This window comes from Salvelinus fontinalis, chromosome 5, assembly GCF_029448725.1.
Source record: "Salvelinus fontinalis isolate EN_2023a chromosome 5, ASM2944872v1, whole genome shotgun sequence".
Classification (NCBI taxonomy): domain Eukaryota; kingdom Metazoa; phylum Chordata; class Actinopteri; order Salmoniformes; family Salmonidae; genus Salvelinus; species Salvelinus fontinalis.
In genome coordinates this window covers 12,936,096-12,955,119 of record NC_074669.1, presented here as the reverse complement: position 1 = coordinate 12,955,119, position 19,024 = coordinate 12,936,096, and the positions used below count along the sequence as shown (strand labels likewise).

Here is a 19,024-nt window from a genome sequence, read left to right as displayed (position 1 = left end):
GGTTGTAAAAGTATGCTAGACATTTATAGAATAAATCATACATAGTTTGATGTTTCTGTGTCAAACGGTGAATTAGTTATTGATTTTACACATTTAAATGGCATCTTATAGATGTGATGTATTTATATCAAATCGAAACTGGAATGTTTCCTCAACAAAGGTTGTAAAAGTATGCTAGACATTTATATAATAAATCATACCTAGTTTGATGATTCTGTCATAATCAATGAAAACGTTATTGATTTATATAGTTTAAATGGCATTTTATAGAAGTTATATATTTCTATCAAATCAAAACTGGATTTTTATTCAAACCAAGGTTGTAAAAGTATGCTAGACATTTATTGAATAAACCATATATATTTTTATGTTTCTGTGACAATCACTGAATTAGTTATTAATTTTTACAATTTTAAATGGCTTTTGGTGAATGTCTGTTGAACGTCAAATAAAATAAAATTTTATTAGTCACATACACAATACAACAGGTATTACAGTGAAATGCTTACTTACGAGCCCCTAACCAACAATGCAGTTTTAAAAAATACAGATAAGAATAAGAAATAAAAGTAACAAGTATTTAAAGAGCAGCAGTAAAATAACAAAAGCGAGACTATATACAAGGGGTGTCACGCCCTGGCTATAGAGAGGTTTTTTATTCTCTATTTTGGTTAGGCCAGGGTGTGACTAGGGTGGGCAGTCTATGTTCTTTTTTCTATGTTGTTGGTTTTCTATGTGTTTGGCCTGATGTGGTTCCCAATCAGAGGCAGCTGTCTATCATTGTCTCTGATTGGGAGCCATACTTAGGTAGCCTGTTTTCCATTTTGTGTTGTGGGTGATTAATTTCTGTTTTTTGTTTCGTATCTGTACCAGACAGAACTGTTTCGGTTGTTGTTTTGTCATTTTCGTGTTTAGTGTTCGGTTATTGAATTAAATATGAACATGCACCACGCTGCACCTTGGTCCTCATCTTCTTTTCTTGAATGCCGTTACAAGGGGGTACACCGGTACAGAGTCAACGTGCGGGGGCACCGGTTAGATGAGGTAATATGTACATGTAGGTAGAGTTATTAAAGTGACTATGCATAGATGGTAACAACAGAGAGTAGCAGTGGTGTAAAAGAGGGGGGTGGGGGGAAATGCAAAAAGTCTGGGTAGCCATTTGATTAGATGTTCAGGAGTCGTATGGCTTGGGGGTAGAAGCTGTTTAGAAGCCTCTTGGACCTAGACTTGGAGCTCCGGTACCGCTTGCCGTGAGGTAGCAGAGAGAACAGTCTATGACTAGGGTGGCTGGAGTCTTTGACAATTTTTAGGGCCTTCCTCTGACACCGTCTAGTATAGATGTCCTGGATGGCAGGAAGCTTGGCCCCAGTGATGTACTGGGCCATTCGCACAACCCTCTGTAGTGCCTTGTGGTCGGAGGCCGAGCAGTTGCCGTACCAGGTAGTGATGCAACCAGTCCGGATGCTCTTGATGGGTGCAGCTGTAGAACCTTTTGAGGATCTGAAGACCCATGCCAAATCCTTTCAGTCTCCTGAGGGGGGATAGGTTTTGTCGTGCCCTCTTTATGACTGTCTTGGTGTGCTTGGACCATGTTAGTTTGTTGGTGATGTGGACACCAAGGAACTTGAAGCTCTCAACCTGCTCCACTGCAGTCCGTCGATGAGGATGGAGGCGTGCTCGGTCCTCTTTTTCCTGTAGTCCACAATCATCTCCTTTGTCTTGACCACGTTGAGGGAGAGGTTGTTGTCCTGGCACCACACGGTCAGGTCTCTGACCTCCTTCCTATAGGCTGCATCGTCGTTGTCAGTGACCAGGCCTACCACTGTTGTGGTACGGCTGCGGAGAGCATGATCACACAGTCTTCTGGAACAGCTGGTGCTCTCATGCATGTTTCAGTGTTATTTGCCTCGAGGTGAGCATAGAAGTAGTTTAACTTTCACTGGGCAGCTCTCGGCTGTGCTTCCCTTTGTAGTCTGTAATGGTTTGCAAGCCCTGCCACATCCGACGAGCATCAGAGCCGGTGTAGTACGATTCGATCTTAGTCCTGTATTGACGCTTTGCCTGTTTGATGCTTCATCAGAGGGCATAGCGGGATTTCTTATAAGCTTCCGGATTAGAGTCCCGCTCCTTGAAAGGGGCAGCTCTCGCCTTTAGCTCAGTGCAGATGTTGCCTGTAATCCATGGCTTCTAGTTGGGGTATGTACGTACGGTCACTGTGGGGATGACGTCATCGATGCACTTATTGATGAAGCCAGTGACTGATGTTGTGTACTCCTCAATGCCATCGGAGGAATCACGAAATATATTCCTGTCTGTGCTAGCAAAACAGTCCTACAGCTCAGCATCTGCTTCATCTGACCACTTTTTTATTGATCTAGTCACGGGTGCTTCCAGCTTTAATTTTTGCTTGTAAGCAGGAATCAGGAGGATAGAATTATGGTCAGATTTGCCAAATGGAGGGCGAGGGTGCGCTTTGTACGCATCTCTTTGTGTGGAGTAAAGGTGGTACAGAGTTTTTTCCCCTCTGGTTGCACATTTAACATGCTGATAGAAATTTGGTAAAAATGGATTTAAGTTTCCCTGCATTAAAGTCCCTGTCTACTAGGAGTGCCATCTCTGGGTGAGCGTTTTCTTGTTTGCTTATGGCGGAATACAGCTCATTCAATGCTGTCTTAGTGCCAGCCTCAGTCTGTGGTGGTATGTAAACAGCTACAAAAAATACAGATGAAAACTCTCTAGGTAGATGGTGTGGTCTACAGCTTATCATGAGATACTCTACCTCTGGCAAGCAATAGCTTGAGACTTCCTTAGATATCGTGCACCAGCTGTTATTTACAAAAATACATAGTCCGCCGCCTCTTGTCTTACCAGACACTGCTGTTCTATCCTGCAGGTACAGCGTATAACCAGCCAGCCGTATGTTGATAGTGTCGGCGTTCAGCCACGACTCTGTGAAGCATAAAGTATTACAGTTTTGAATGTCCCATTGGTAGTTTAATCTTCCGCGCAGGTCATCTATTTTATTCTTCAAAGATTGCACGTTTGCTAGCAGAATGGAAAGAAGTGGAGGTTTATTCGATCGCCTACGAATTCTCCTAAGACAGCCCGCCCTCTGGCCCCTTTTTCCCCGCCTCCTCTTCAGGCAAATCACAGGGATCTGGGCCTGTTCCCGAGAACGCAGTATATAATTTGCGTCGGGCTCGTTATACTCGTTAAAGGATTCTGCCAGTCCATGGTGGGTAATCGCAGTGCTGATGTCCAGAAGTTATTTTCTGTCATAAGAGACGGTACCAGCAACATTATGTACAAAATAAGTAAGAAATAAGTTACAACAACGCAAATAAACAAACAAAAAAACACAGTCTGTTGGGGACACGTAAAACGTCAGCCTTCTTCTCCAGCGCCATTGTCTGTTGAATGTCTGTTGAATGTCCAAATGTGTGAATATAAAACCAACTTCACCTTGGTCCGCTCGTCTAGACTGGTTTCTGGAAGAAATTGCTAGTCCTCACTGTCCGAGACCGAGTCAAGACCGAGTACAAATGTATCCTACATCGAGACTAGGCCGAGACACTCAATATGTGGTCTCGAGACCAGACTTATGACCGGTCTCGAGTACTACAACACTGTCTTTAAGTCACACTATATTTAGATTGGCTTTATGAAGTATTGTCTTTTGGGGAGGTGAGTTGAGGTGAATGCGGTTAAGCATTAATTTAATGCCCTCATTCAAATTCACAAACTCTGCACTTCCTGACAACTGTCAAAAAATATCTGCTTTTACATGGCACCTTAACAACTTGCCTGAAATGCAATAACTTGTTTATAAATCATATTGACTAGCACCTCATAGTCAATCCCAGTGGGTTAGGGTGCAGTATATCACAATGCACTGGATTTGTCATGAAATGCCCCTGTGCACAATTACAAACCCCACAACTCAGTAGCCAAAAGCATGGTTGACTTTACTAGCTACTGCTATCCAGACTTGACTAAATCCATGTAGCAAAGGATCACATCTACTGGGTTTGTACTGGTTTCTATTGGGCTGGTGCAATGGGCCTATTCCAGTTCCAGACAGAGTGAGGAACCACAGGGGGAACCAGGAGGCCTGGGTTTACTGCACTCTGCACAGCCAGCTGGGCTCCCCTGGAAAATGCTAGGTTCCTTCCTGTGCCAGAAATGTGGAGGGGAGAGGGAAAAACAAGCGAAAAAAGGAAAATCTGAGTGTGATGGCTAGAGAGTGGAGGGCAGTTCAGTTCCCGTGCTCTGGCGCCCCAGGGGGAAATAAGAAGGCTTGAAGAGAGGATGAGAGGTACATAGAGGGAGAAGGAGCCAATAAATGTGCAAGAGAAACACAAAGGAAAATGTAAATTTAAGAATAAAAAAAGGTAGAGGATGGATAAGTGGAAGAGTAACCTAATACATGGATTGTTTTTCCTCATAAAACTGATGATGAATGGAGCCAGAGAGGATAGTCATCATAGCTTTCTATGTGGCTGTCCTGAGGCAGGCGTTTTGGCTAGTGTTACGGAGAGACCGGGAAGACAATTAAGGGAACAGACATGTCAATAACAGTAGTATATATTCAGCATGAGACACCACAAACTTACCAAGAAGGGATACTTGAGAGAGAGCAAAGTGGTTTGCAGTCTGATAAGCATGACCAGTCCTCAGGATAGAGAAGAGGTGCTTCCTAAAATATTGTATTCATCTAGGCCTGCTGAATGTGAACCAAAGGCTTGATACACAATACTCTTTCAATAGAGAGACAAATACTGTACTTCATTAGATAAAGAGTAATATGGCCTCCCGAGTGGCGCAGTGGTCTAAGGCACTGCATCGCAGTTGTTAGCTGTGACACTAGAGATCCTGGTTTGAGTCCAGGCTCTGTGCAGCCAGTCGCGACTGGGAGAACCCTGGGGCCGTACACAATTTTCCCAGTGTCGTCCGAGTTAGGGGAGGGTTCGGCCGGCAGGGATGTCCTTGTCCCATCATGCTCTAGCGACTCCTGTGGTGGGCCAGGTGTAATACACGCTGACACGGTTGCCAGGTGCAAAGTGTTTTCTCCAACACATTGGTGTGACTGACTTCCGGGTTAAGTGGGCATTTGATCAAGAAGCAGTGCGGCTTGGTTGGGTCGTGTTTCGGAGGACGCATGGCTCTCAACCTTCGCCTCTCCCGAGTCCATATGGGAGTTGCAGCAATGAGACAAGACTGTACCTACCAATTGGATACTGAAAAATGGGTAAAAGTAGATAAAGATTAATATAAACATGGTGGCGTTTAGGTCAGAACGATGTACTTGAGAGCTTAGTCCAACCTCATAACAGTGATTTTCTTCTGACCCCATCCATTCCCCAGCAGAGCATCTCTGGTTTCCACTGATTATTTTCATTTGTCTGTTTTTGTTATCATTCATTTTGCGCATTAAGGATGTGAAATATTGCTGACTGATACAGATTCACTAAGATTAATATTTGGGCCCCTTTAGCTCCACAGAGCTGGGTTTGTCCAGACAGCGGAGACACCCTTGACCCCTGACCTCCAGGATCTTCATGGTCCAGAGAGGAGTCAGATATCAAGATGATCAGGAAGACTCAGCTCACTCATGAGTGTCTGTGTGGGTTTATTGGTTTTCGTAGACAACAGCAGACAGTGAGTGGGAGGACATTATCATATTTCTACACAATTGTTATTATTTGTCCAGCTCCTGTGCCAAGTCAGATATGCATAAACACTCTTGTTGTTATTGGCTTTCATTAGTCATGTAGTCACCCTGGAGTCTGACTGATGAAACAAGATCTCTACTGTATCTCTACTATATGACATGTTATTGCACTGGAACAATCTATTGACCACTGTGAAGGAGACTATGGGTGAGAACTACTAAGCAGCAACAGCCAGCAGGACCCACTAATTGCGCTCAGGGCTCCAGTGCCACCATGTTATAGTTTAGTTAATGATATTTCTGAATGGCACAACTCCAAGGAAAATTTTACGACAAACCCCAAATCTATGTGAATACAGGTAGATCACTGTCTAATAATGTTTATATGCAAGAATGGATATGATAAAAGAAAATCGTATTTAGGATATTGTGATATTGCGTGGTGCAGCGGTCTAAGGCACTGCATCTCAGTGCAAGAGGTATCACTGCAGTCCCTGGTTCAAATCCAGGCTGCATCACATTAAGCTGTGATTGGGAGTCCCATAGGGTGGTGCACAATTTGTCCAGGGTAGATAAGAATTGTAAATAAGAACTTGTTCTTAAATGACTTGTGTAGTTAAAAAGCAAAAACACTGTGTTCTTCCAACAAACCTCCCTGTGTGGCAATGACTGTACATGGAAAATATGAACTGGTTTAGTGTTTCCAAAAGCTTATGGTTATTAGTCAAGCTTCAGAACATTGACTACACACACATAATTAGAGTGGTACAGTTGTTCTGAATTACAGTCATCCACTGCCTGTGACAACTGAGACTCCTAACGGACATCATCCTATGTGCCTCATTAGAAAAGATACAAACACAAACTGATTTTATTGTTGACAAGACTGCACTGATCCCTTGTCAGTCTGTGTAAAGCATATGATGGACCCATGAGGGATTAATATGACTTATCACATTTTTTGTAGGAAAAGAATGTTGGTCGTAAAAGGGAAGGAAAGGGGAAGTATAATACTACAACCAGTTGTGGGAAAGTCAGTGGAAGACCCTCACACATCTTCAGATGTTAGGGTTGAGGTTAGCGTTAAGGGTTAGGGTTGAGCTGTGTTTTGGACATAATGCCAAGTTTAGGGTCTAGGGTTAAGGTGGGATGTGGACATGAAGCTAGGGTTAGTGTCACACCCTGATCTGTTTCACCTATTTTTGTGCTCGTCTCCACCCCCCTCCAGGTGTCGCCCATCTTCCCCATTATCCCCTGTGTATTTATGCCTGTGTTCTCTGTTTTTCTGTTGCCAGTTCGTTTTGTTCATAAAACCTACCAGAGTTTGTTTCCCTGCTCCTGCCTGTTTCTTACTCCTGTTTTCTAGTCCTTCCCGGTTTTGACCGTTCTGCCTGCCCTGAGCCTGAGGCTGCCTGCCGTATTGTACCTTACCCTACCGTTCTAGATTATTGACCCCTGCCTGCCCTGACCCTGAGACTTTAGAGACTGAGACTGCCTGCCGTTCTGGACCCTTTACACCCTCTATGGATTATTGACCCCTGCCTGCCCTGACCCTGAGACTTTAGAGACTGAGACTGCCTGCCGTTCTGGACCCTTTACACCCTCTATGGATTATTGACCCCTGCCTGCCCTGACCCTGAGACTTTAGAGACTGAGACTGCCTGCCTTTCTGGACCCTTTACACCCACTCTTGGTTTTTTGACCCCTGCCTGCCCTGACCCTGAGACTTTAGAGACTGAGACTGCCTGCCATTCTGGACCCTTTACACCCACTCTTGGTTTTTTGACCCCTGCCTGCCCTGACCCTGAGACTTTAGAGACTGAGACTGCCTGCCGTTCTGGACCCTTTACACCCTCTATGGATTATTGACCCCTGCCTGCCCTGACCCTGAGACTTTAGAGACTGAGACTGCCTGCCGTTCTGGACCCTTTACACCCTCTATGGATTATTGACCCCTGCCTGCCCTGACCCTGAGACTTTAGAGACTGAGACTGCCTGCCATTCTGGACCCTTTACACCCACTCTTGGTTTTTTGACCCCTGCCCTCATTGACCTGTCGTTTGCCTGCCCCTGTTGTTGTAATAAACTCTTATTACTTCGACACTGTCTGCATCTGGGTCTTAACTAAACGTGATAGTTAGAGTTATAGGAATAGGGTTGAGGGTTGACCAGTGATGTGGGCATGAAGCTAGGGTTAGGGTTAGGGCTAAGTTTAGGATTACTGCTGTGAGTACAGTGTAACACATTGAATCAATAAGTAATTACAATACTTGTTCAACTGTAATTGCACAAGTAGCTAGACAGTAATAAGGGAATTGTAATGTAATTTTATTGTGAAAACACAATTCGTACCAAGATGAAGACAGAAATAAATTGTTTATATCTCATTAATTCTCTCTCATTCACTGTGTGTGTATGTATGACCATGAGATGCAAAAGTAACGATACAAAGCCCTGTGCCTAATGACTATCCTCTATCAACTGTACTATACTGACTCCTTGCGGAAACCTTTATAACTGCAGTTTTGATAATACTTTATGCATTTTTTCCCATGGTGCCAGTTTGAGAAATGTGCTTTGCATAATAATAGGGTGTTATGTGACTCTACAAAAAAACCAGCTGTGATCAAATAAATTTTCACTAAATGTCAATAATGTGGTCATCAAAATTTCCAATAAATCATTTGCAAACATGAATGTGGAAATTGTTAACCACAATACTGTACGTTATGATGAGCGCGTTGGTAAATTTACTCTGACTATCTAACGTAAACTCACGAAAACTCGTACATCGCCTTGGTCAGTACAATTGCCCTTATTTTAGCGCCCCAAAAACGTAATACTTCCAGATCAACTTCCAGATCAATCAAATGCAATACCATTGTAAAGCACAATTTCTCCCCTTTCCAACAAAATCAATTACATGACCTAAACACTGCCCGTTTCCGCATAATTCAAGCAGGCAATGAAACCCGTCGGGTCTTTTTAAAAATGGCGGTTGGGGAAGTGAAACTAATGCATGATAGTGAGAAGGACAGATGTCGTGTGGGAAAATTGCTTTTTTCACTCGATTTTTCCAACTTATCACCTTATCGCCTCTAAAATGTAAATAAAACACTATAAAGACTTTATATAATGTGTCATTACATACCTATTTGAAGGTTTGTGTCGAATTTGAATCGGGTTTTTAAGGGGGTGCTAAAGTGATCTTAGAAGTATACAGAGGCTTTGAGAATGATGATCGCATGCAATGATGATGAAAAAAATGACTAGGTATCACCCCTTACCCCGCCACTGTCCATTTCTTGTTTTTAAAGGATGAGAGAAGTGCTACACCTGGTGGAGAGAGATTGTAAGACAGAAAGAGTTGCTTTATGCGTGCTGTACGTTACGACATGACACGTCAAGATGTAACGGAGGGTCCGTTTTTTCAACTTTTTCCAATACTATAGAGCCATTACCATGTCGATCAACGCTTGAATAGAAACCTAGTTCACACCCCCGATTTCGAAGTCAACACAGTCGCTACAGTGCCATTAGTTTTCTTTGTAGCCTCATTTGAATGTCGTGGTTACGCACATTTGTATGGGATGGGGTGAGTTTACTTTACTCTGATTTCAGAGCACTCTCTTTTGTGGTTGTGCCAGAGAACAAAATAACTGATGAATTTATGAACGCTCAACACCCGTTGAATATGGCCGGTGTCAGTAAACATCAGCAAAAAAACGTTATTAAATTGTTGCCAGCAGCACAGTTAGTCACCAACGCTCTGAAAAACATGAAAACAGCCTAACCAGCTCTGCTAGGGCAAGTAAAATGGTCAGAGTGAGGTGTTCTCTCATTTGTGTCTGGAAGTAGATAGATACATTTAGCCAGTAAGCTTGGGTGCTTGACTGCGGTTGTGAGATCAGAACGCTCGGATCAACCCTACCCCTCGGCCAGAGCGTCCAGTGTGCGCTCTAAACGCTGCTCTGCATTTACTAACTGACAATTTACAAACGACCAGAACGCACTCTGAGCGCACTCTGGCACTCCAAAGTGAATTTACGAACGCATCCAATATTTCCATGATGTGAGCCCAAGTCACTTACTTAGAATGTTAAAATCTGTGGGACGGTCTTTTTTATGAAACCCGCTGAGGTTGTTTTACGATCATTGGACTGAAATATAAGGTATCCTTCACTTCTGTCATTCAGGTCTTTTTAGAGACACGCAGTACTTAATTTGTACATCGGGAGGTGCCGGAACAAATAGTGAGCGCCAGAGGGGGGGGGGAGGGGGCTGACCTGGGGAGCTCTGAGGTACCTGAAAATCGCCATTATAATGAAGTATTGCATGCACGTCATCGCATTTACGTAGTGGTCTAGACTAGAGCAGTAGAGTAGAGGCGTTTGCATAATTTTTTTGTAGCCTAGGGTCCGAGAAAATGTGGCCTTTTAGAAACGCATTTCATGCAAATCTATGTCATTTTACATGACTAGAGACAGAATCTTTTTTAATACCGCACAAATGATTGAATTGTCAGGCTACTTTGACACTGACAAACTGAGAATGGGAGATCATTAAAAATGACCTTGTCTTGAATCCATCAGTAGCCTAGGCCTAGATGTGTGGAAGAGACACATATTGTACAATATGAGGAGGAAAATAGTCATAAAAAGCTTCCAGTTTCACTGACTCAACCAATGATGAGCAGCTCACTCACCAGCCATCGTTTTAGTTTGTAAAAACAATGCTATTCACTCAATAGGCCTATTTGGAAGGTATACAATATTTTTGCAGCCTTCAGACAGATAAGTATTTTTGTTTCAGCAGGAGCCATTTACTTTACAACCTGTGCTATCTCCACGATTGTGTTAAAAATATTGCAAAAGGCCTGTTTTGGCTGCATGCTGTTCACTGACAGATTTGCCATGTGTTCCTGAATGTTGTTATTGGGCTGCACACCATCCACAGCTAGGCTATTTAAACAACAAAAGCGAGTGATCCTCTGTGGCTAAATTATAGGCTTACTCCTGGTGTAGTATTCTGAAATATTTCATTTATTTCTGAACAGACGGCAGTAATTCTATAACTTTGGCAAATGTATTTCAATTTGTCAGCACCCTATGATTCTATAAGGAAACAAATGATTGTAATGGTGGTCCTCCTCCTCTTTAACCGAAAAGGAGGAGTAGTGATGGAACCAAGGCGCAGCGGGTTGTGAACACATAATTTATTTAAACAAGTCGGGAAAAACACGAACTTCACTTTAACTAACAAAACAACAAACGGAGTAGACAGACCTGGACGACGAACTTACATTAAACACGAAGAACGCACGAACAGGGAAAAATAGACTACACAAAATGACGATGTACAAAAACAAACCGAACAGTCCCGTATGGTGCGACGAACACTGACACAGGAGACAACCACCCACCACGAACACTGTGAAACAACCTACCTAAATATGACTCTCAATTAGAGGAACGCCAAACACCTGCCTCTAATTAAGAGCCATACCAGGCAACCCTAAACCAACATAGAAACAGAAAACATAGAATGCCCACCCAAACTCACATCCTGACCAACTAACACATACAACAAACTAACAGAAATAGGTCAGGAACGTGACATAACCCCCCCCATAAGGTGCGAACTCCGGGCGCACCAGCACAAAGTCTAGGGGAGGGTCTGGGTGGGCATCTGACCACGGTGGTGGCTCAGGCTCAGGGCGAGGTCCCCACCCCACCATAGTCAATCCCAGCTTACATCTCCCCCTACAAATGACCACCCTCATATTACACCCACTAAATCTTTTGGGTAACATCGACACAAGGGGCAGCACCGGGATAGAGGGATATCTCAGGATAGAGAGGTAGCTCAGGATAGAGAGGTAGCTCAGGATAGAGAGGTAGCTCAGGATAGAGGGGCAACTCCGGACTGAAAGGCAGCTCCGGACAGAGAGACAGCTCTGGACTGAGGGACAGCTCATGACTGGCTGACGGCTCTGGACGCTCATGGCTGGCTGACGGCTCTGGACGCTCATGGCTGGCTGACGGCTCTGGACGCTCATGGCTGGCTGACGGCTCTGGACGCTCATGGCTGGCTGACGGCTCTGGACGCTCATGGCTGGCTGACGGCTCTGGACGCTCATGGCTGGCTGACGGCTCTGGACGCGCATGGCTGGCTGACGGCTCTGGACGCGCATGGCTGGCTGACGGCTCTGGACGCGCATGGCTGGCTGACGGCTCTGGACGCGCATGGCTGGCTGACGGCTCTGGACGCGCATGGCTGGCTGACGGCTCTGGACGCGCATGGCTGGCTGACGGCTCTGGACGCGCATGGCTGGCTGACGGCTCTGGACGCTCATGGCTGGCTGACGGCTCTGGACGCTCATGGCTGGCTGACGGCTCTGGACGCTCATGGCTGGCTGACGGCTCTGGACGCTCATGGCTGGCTGACGGCTCTGGACGCTCATGGCTCGCTGACGGCTCTGGACGCTCATGGCTCGCTGACGGCTCTGGACGCTCATGGCTCACTGACGGCTCTGGCAGATCCTGTCTGGTTGGCGGCTCTGGCAGATCCTGTCTGGTTGGCGGTTCTGGCAGATCCTGCCTGGTTGGCGGATGGCTCAGACGGCGCTGGGGAGACGGATGGCACAGACGGCGCTGGGGAGACGGATGGCTCAGACGGCGCTGGGGAGACGGATGGCTCAGACGGCGCTGGGGAGACGGATGGCTCAGACGGCGCTGGGGAGACGGATGGCTCAGACGGCGCTGCGGAGACGGATGGCTCAGACGGCGCTGCGGAGACGGATGGCTCAGACGGCGCTGCGGAGACGGATGGCTCAGATGGCGCTGCGGAGACGGATGGCTCAGACTGATCCTGTCTGGCGGAAGGCTTTGGCTGCTCCTGTCTGGCGGAAGGCTCTAGCGGCTCCTGTCTGGCGGAAGGCTCTGTAGGCTCATGGCAGACGGGCGGCTTTGCAGGCTCAATATAGACGGGCAGTTCATGCGGCGCTTGGCAGACGAACAGTTCAGGCGCCGTTGGGCAGACGGCAGACTCTGACCGGCTGAGACGCACTGTAGGCCTGGTGCATGGTGTCGGAACTGGAGGCACCGGACTGGAGACACGCACTTCAAGCCTAGTGCGGGGAGCAGGAACAGGGTACACTGGACTCTCAAAACGTACTATATGCCTGGTGCGTGGTACCGGCACTGGTGGCACCGGGCTGAGTGCACGCACCTCAGGACGAGTACGGGGAGAAGGAACAGTGTGTACAGGGCTCTGGAGACGCACAGGTGGCTTAGTGCGTGGTGCCGGAACTGGAGGCACCGGACTGGAGACACGCACCATAGAGAGAGTGCGTGGAGGAGGAACAGGGCTCTGGAAACGCACTGGAAGCCTGGTGCGTGGTGTAGGCACTGGTGGTACTGGGCTGGGGCGGGGAGGTAGCGCCGGAAACACCGGACCGTGCAGGCGTACTGGCTCCCTTGAGCACCGAGCCTGCCCAACCTTACCTGGTTGAATGCTCCCCTTCGCCCGACCAGTGCGGGGAGGTGGAATAACCCGCACCGGGCTATGTAGGCGAACCGGGGACACCATGCGTAAGGCTGGTGCCATGTAAGCCGGCCCAAGGAGACGTACTGGTGGCCAGATATGTAGGGCCGGCTTCATGACATTTGGCTCAATGCCCAATCTAGCCCTACCAGTGCGGGGAGGTGGAATAACCCGCACTGGGCTATGCACATGTACAGGAGACACCGTGCGCTCTACTGCGTAACACGGTGTCTGCCCGTACTCCCGCTCTCCACGGTTAGCCTGGTAAGTGGGCGCAGGTCTCCTACCTGCCCTTGGCCCACTACCTCTTGGCCCACTACCTCTTGGCCCCCCCCCCAAGAAATTTTTGGGCAGTACTCACGGGCTTTTCGGGCTTCCGTGCTAGACGTGTCCCCTCATAACGCCGGTTCCCTTCTCCGGTTGCCTCTGCTCTCCTCAGTGCCTCCAGCTGTTCCCATGGGAGGCGATCCCTTCCAGCCAGGATCTCCTCCCATGTGTAGCAACCTTTTCCGTCCAAAACATCGTCCCAAGTCCATTCCTCCTTCTTGCCCTGTCCCTTCCTCCGATTACACCGCTGCTTGATTCTGGATTGGTGGGTGGTTCTGTAACGGTGGTACTCCTCCTTTTCGGTTGAAGAGGAGGAGGACCACCGTTACAATGATGAAGTACAACTCAGGAGAGATGGTAGTTGCAGGCTCATGTCTACCAGAGCAGAGATGGGGAGAGAGATCATAGAAAGTTAATCTCATTCTGGTTCTGTGAGAGATAGGCTACAGGCACGCTTCTCGTTCACGCCACAGAAACTGCCACGAGTAGGTATCTAGGCTACAATGTTGAGCAAACCATAAACCAGGGCTGGCCCAACCCAAAAACATTGTTAGAATAGCGGGCACAGGCTGAAAATCTACATTTTCACATTAGGCTATGTTTTTTTATAGGGAGCAGGACAATTACAGAGGAGACAACTCGAATTAACTCTGATCGCTTTTATTCGACTGTTTACATTGCAAACAGTGAACATTATGTTTCATGCCACGAGAGGTACTGTCACGCCCTGGCCATAGAGAGGCTTTTATTTTCTATTTTGGTTAGGCCAGGGTGTGAATAGGGTGGGCATTCTAGTTTCTTTATTTCTATTTCTATGTTTTGGCTGGGTATGGTTCTCAATCAGGGACAGCTGTCTGTCGTTGTCTCTGATTGGGAATCATACTTAGGCAGCCTTTTTTCCTTTGGTGTTTGTGGGTAGTTATCTTTGTTAGTGGCACTTAGCTCTGTTAAGCTTCACGGTCGTTTCTTTGTTTCTTGTTTTGTTGGCGACATTAAAATAAAAGTAAAATGTACGCTCACCACGCTGCACCTTGGTCTCCTTCCGACGATGACCGTGACAGGTACCGGATGCTGGCAAATAGGTTCCCAGAACGAAACAGTCCAAAACTGAGAGGTGCTGGATCCTGTTCGGCTCAAATTAAGCAACAAAAACATCAAGTTACAAAGTAAAGCTCATAGACTAGATGGAACATAGTAAATGTTAATCCGGGACACTCAAATTAGTGTGATATGTTACGCTTGGTAACCTCGCAGACAATTTTAGCTAATTAGCAAATTTTCAACTACTTACTACTTTTTAGCTACATTGTAACTACTTACCATGTTAGCTAATCCTTCCCCTAACCTTAACCCTTTTAGCAAACCCTAACCCTTTAACCTAACTCCTAAACTTAACCCTAAAGTCTAACCCCTATCCCTAACGACATCTAACATTAGATACCTAGCCACCTAGCAGAATCCATAACATATCATACGTTTAGTAAATTCATAACATATAGTACATTTTGCAAATTCGTAACATATAATGCAAATTGTAATTCCTGACATAACATATGAAATGAGTGATGGACATCCACAAATTAATACATACCATACAAAACGTAACATATTATACTAAATGGAGTGTCTCGGATTTACATATAGAATAATACAAAATGCTCTGAGACCAGGTTTACATGGCTGGCACTTTACTCCATAGTGTAAACATTCTTCATTGCTAAAGCATATGGCACTGTACACTTTATGTATTCTATATTCTTCCTTTTAAAAACCATCAAGCGCTATGATGAAACTGGCTCTCATGAGGACTGCCACAGGAAAGGAAGGACCAGAGTTACCTCTGCTGCAGTGGACAAGTTCATTAGAGTTAACTGCACCTCAGATTGTAGTCCAAATAAATTCACAGAGTTCAAGTAACAGACACATCTCAACTCACATCTCACATCAACTGTTCAGAGGATATTGTGTGAATCAGGCCTTCATGGTCGAATTGCTCCAAAGAAACCCCTACTAAAGAACGCCAAAAAGAAGAAGAGACTTGCTTGGGCCAAGAAACATGAACAATGGACATTAAACAGATGGAAATCTGTCCTTTGGTCTGATGAGTCCAAATTCGAGATTTTTGGTTCCAACTGCTGTGTCTTCGTGAGACGCAGAGTAAGTGAACGGATGATCTCTGCATGTGTGGTTCCCACCGTGAAGCATGTAGGGGGAGGTGTGATGTTGCGGGGGGTGCTGCGCTGGTGACACTGTCAGTGATTTATTTAGAATTCAAGGCACACTTAACCAGCATGGCTACCACAGCATTCTGCAGCGATACGCCATCCCATCTGGTTTTCGCTTAGTGGGACTATCATTTGTTTTTCAACAGGACAATGACCCAACACACCTCCAGGCTGTGTAAGGGCTATTTGACCAAGAAGGACAGTGATGGAGTAATACATCAGATGACCTGGCCTCCACAATCACCTGACCTAAACCCAATTGAGATGGTTTGGGATGAGTTGGACGGCAGAGTGATGGAAAAGCAGCCAACAAGTGCTCAGCATATGTGGGAACTCATACAAGACTGTTGGAAAAGCATTCCAGGTGAAGCTGGTTGAGAGAATGTCAAGAGTGTGCAAAGCTGTCATCAAGGCAAATGGTGGCTACTTTTAAGAATATCAAATATAAAACATATTTTGATTTGTTTAACACTTTTTTGTTTACTACATGATTCCATGTGTGTTATTTCATAGTTTTGATGTCTTCACTATTATTCTACAATGTAGAAAATAATAAAAATAAAGAAAGCTTGGCACACCTATATTTGGGGAGTTCCTCTCATGCTCTGTCAGGTTGGATGGGGAGCATTGCTACACAGCTATTTTCAGGTCTCTCCAGAGATGTTCGTTAGGGTTCAAGTCCGGGCTCTGGCTGAGCTACTCAAGGACATTCAGAGACTTGACTCGAAGTCACTCCTGCATTGTCTTGGCTGTGTGCTTACAGTTGTTGTCCTGTTTGAAGAGGAACATTTGCCCCAGTCTGAGGGCCTGAGCATTCTGGAGCAGGTTTTCATCAATGATCTCTCTGTACTATGCTCCATTCATCTTTCCTTCGATCCTGAGTGGTCACCCATACTCTGCCGCTGAAAAACATCCCCACAGCATTGTCACGATCGTGTTGACATGAACGAGAGGACCAAGGCGCAACATGATTTGAATACATCTTCTTTTAATAACAACGACGAAGATGAACACGACACACTTATACAACACTAACGAAAACAACAAACGATCGTGAAAACTTCAAACGTAAGTGCACACACAAACTACTTACGTCGAACTATACATATACACAAACAATGACCCACAAACAATGACCCACAAACAGCTAAAGCCTATGGCAGCCTTAAATATGGCTCCCAATTAGAGACAACCGAAATCAGCTGTCTCTAATTGAGAACCCATTCCGGCCACCATAGACTTTCCTAGAACTACACCCAACATAGACACAGCTAGACACATACACTCAACACAAAACCATAAACTACAACAAACACCCCCTCTACCATATAATACCCCAAAATACACACATACCCCATGTCACACCCTGACCTAACTAAAATAATAAATAAAACAAATAATACTAAGGCCAGGGCGTGACAAGCATGATGCTGCAAACCACCATGTTTCAGCGTAGGGATGGTGCCTGGTTTCCTCTAGACGTGACGCTTGTCCTTCAGGCCAAAAATTTCAATATTGGCCTCCTGAGTGGCGCAGTGGTCTAAGGCTGGCGGAGTCACTACAGATCAGGTTCAATCCCGGGTTGTGTCGCAGCCAACTGCGACCTGGAGACCCATGAGGCAGCGCAGTGTTGTCCGGGTTATGGGAGGGTTAGGCCGGCCGGGATGTTGTTGTCCAATTGTACTCTAGCTGGCCATTGTGCTGTGGCTGGCCAGGCGCATGCACGCTGACACGGTCGCCAGTTGTAAGGTGTTTCCTCCAACACATTTGTGTGGCTGGCATCTGTGTTAAGCGAGCAGGATGTCAAGAAGCAGTGCGGCTTGGTGGGGTCGTGTTTTTCGGAGGACGCATGGCTCTCGATCTTCGTCTCTTCCAAGTCCGTATGGGAGTTGTAGCGTTGAAATAAGACTGTAAGTGGGCTGTCATGTGCCTTTTACTGTTCATATTGTGAAAATGTATATTCTGCCTATTGCATGGATTGTAAAACGTGTGCTGCTATACTTTACATTTCAATTTGCTGTTATACAGTGGTGGAAAAAGTACTCAATTGTCATACTTGAGTAAAAGTAAAGGTACCTTAATTGAAAACTAGTAAAGTACTACTTGAGTAAAAGTCTAAGTATTTGGTTTTAAATATACTTAAGTATTAAGAGTAAATGAAATTGCTAAAATGTACTTAAGTATCAAAAGTAAAAGTGAAAGTATAAACCATTTCAAATTCCTTATTTTAAGCAAACCAGACTGTACAATTTCCTTTTTTTTTTTTATTGACAGATAGCACTCAGACATAATTTACAAATTAAACATTTGTGTTTAGTGAGTCCGCCAGATCAGAGGCAGTAGGGATGACCAGGGATGTTCACTTGATAAGTGTGTGAATTGGACCATTTTACTGTCAAAATAGAACAAGTATTTTTGGGTGTCAGGGAAAATGTATGGAGTAAAAAGTACATTATTTTCTTTAGGAAAGTTAGTGTAGTAAAAGTTGTCAATGTAAATAGTAAAGTAAAGTACAGATCTCTGAAAAACTACTAAACTAGAACTTTCAAGTATTTTTACTTAAGTACTTTACACCACTGCTGTTATACTTTGGTTCTATAAATCACAAGTAATACAACGTTACTGTTATAAAACAAGAAATCTAATGATTCAGTGTTTTGCATGTATGGCATATATTTGGTGTACCAATACACCAAACTGATATCTACTAACTTGCCAGTATTATCATTGATGATTTAGTCTATTGATAATATGTCAAATGTCACATAGAAAACCCAAGTTGCAATTTTTCATAAAATAAGGTTCTACCGAGATTCGAACTCGGATCGCTGGATTCAAAGTCCAGAGTGCTAACCATTACACCATAGAACCGTGCTGCGCATGACGAGCGGAATTATAAAATATAAACATGATCTACCGTTCAAATGTTGACTAAGTAATTGTATACTGTAAATATTTTTAGTATGATTGTATTCGCTTAACCTAATATTACAGTCCATATTTAGCGGTGTATAGTTGCCGGCAAATCATTCCCCTTCGTTTCAATGCAATTGCAATGCCACAAATGAACGGGAGGCGGCAACCTGTGCTTATCATCGCAGACAGATTTCCTTTCAAAGAAAGCCCACGTTGTGTCCAAGATGAGAAACAGAATGATTTGGAAGCTTTGGCAAATGGTAATACCAAAGATTTGTATACCTAACCCAAGATAGATCGCAGCCTTTCGTTTTCAATGGGAGCAAATTAATCATAG

The 19,024-nt window shown here is 45.1% G+C and overlaps 1 non-coding gene across 1 annotated transcript; it reads right to left on the bottom strand.

Annotated features, from left to right (window-relative positions):
- Positions 1 to 18,570: 18,570 nt before the first annotated feature.
- trnaq-uug (transfer RNA glutamine (anticodon UUG)) lies at positions 18,571 to 18,642 on the bottom strand. The gene has a single exon. It is a non-coding gene; the product is annotated as a tRNA-Gln (tRNA).
- Between the last annotated feature and the right edge of the window lie 382 nt (positions 18,643 to 19,024).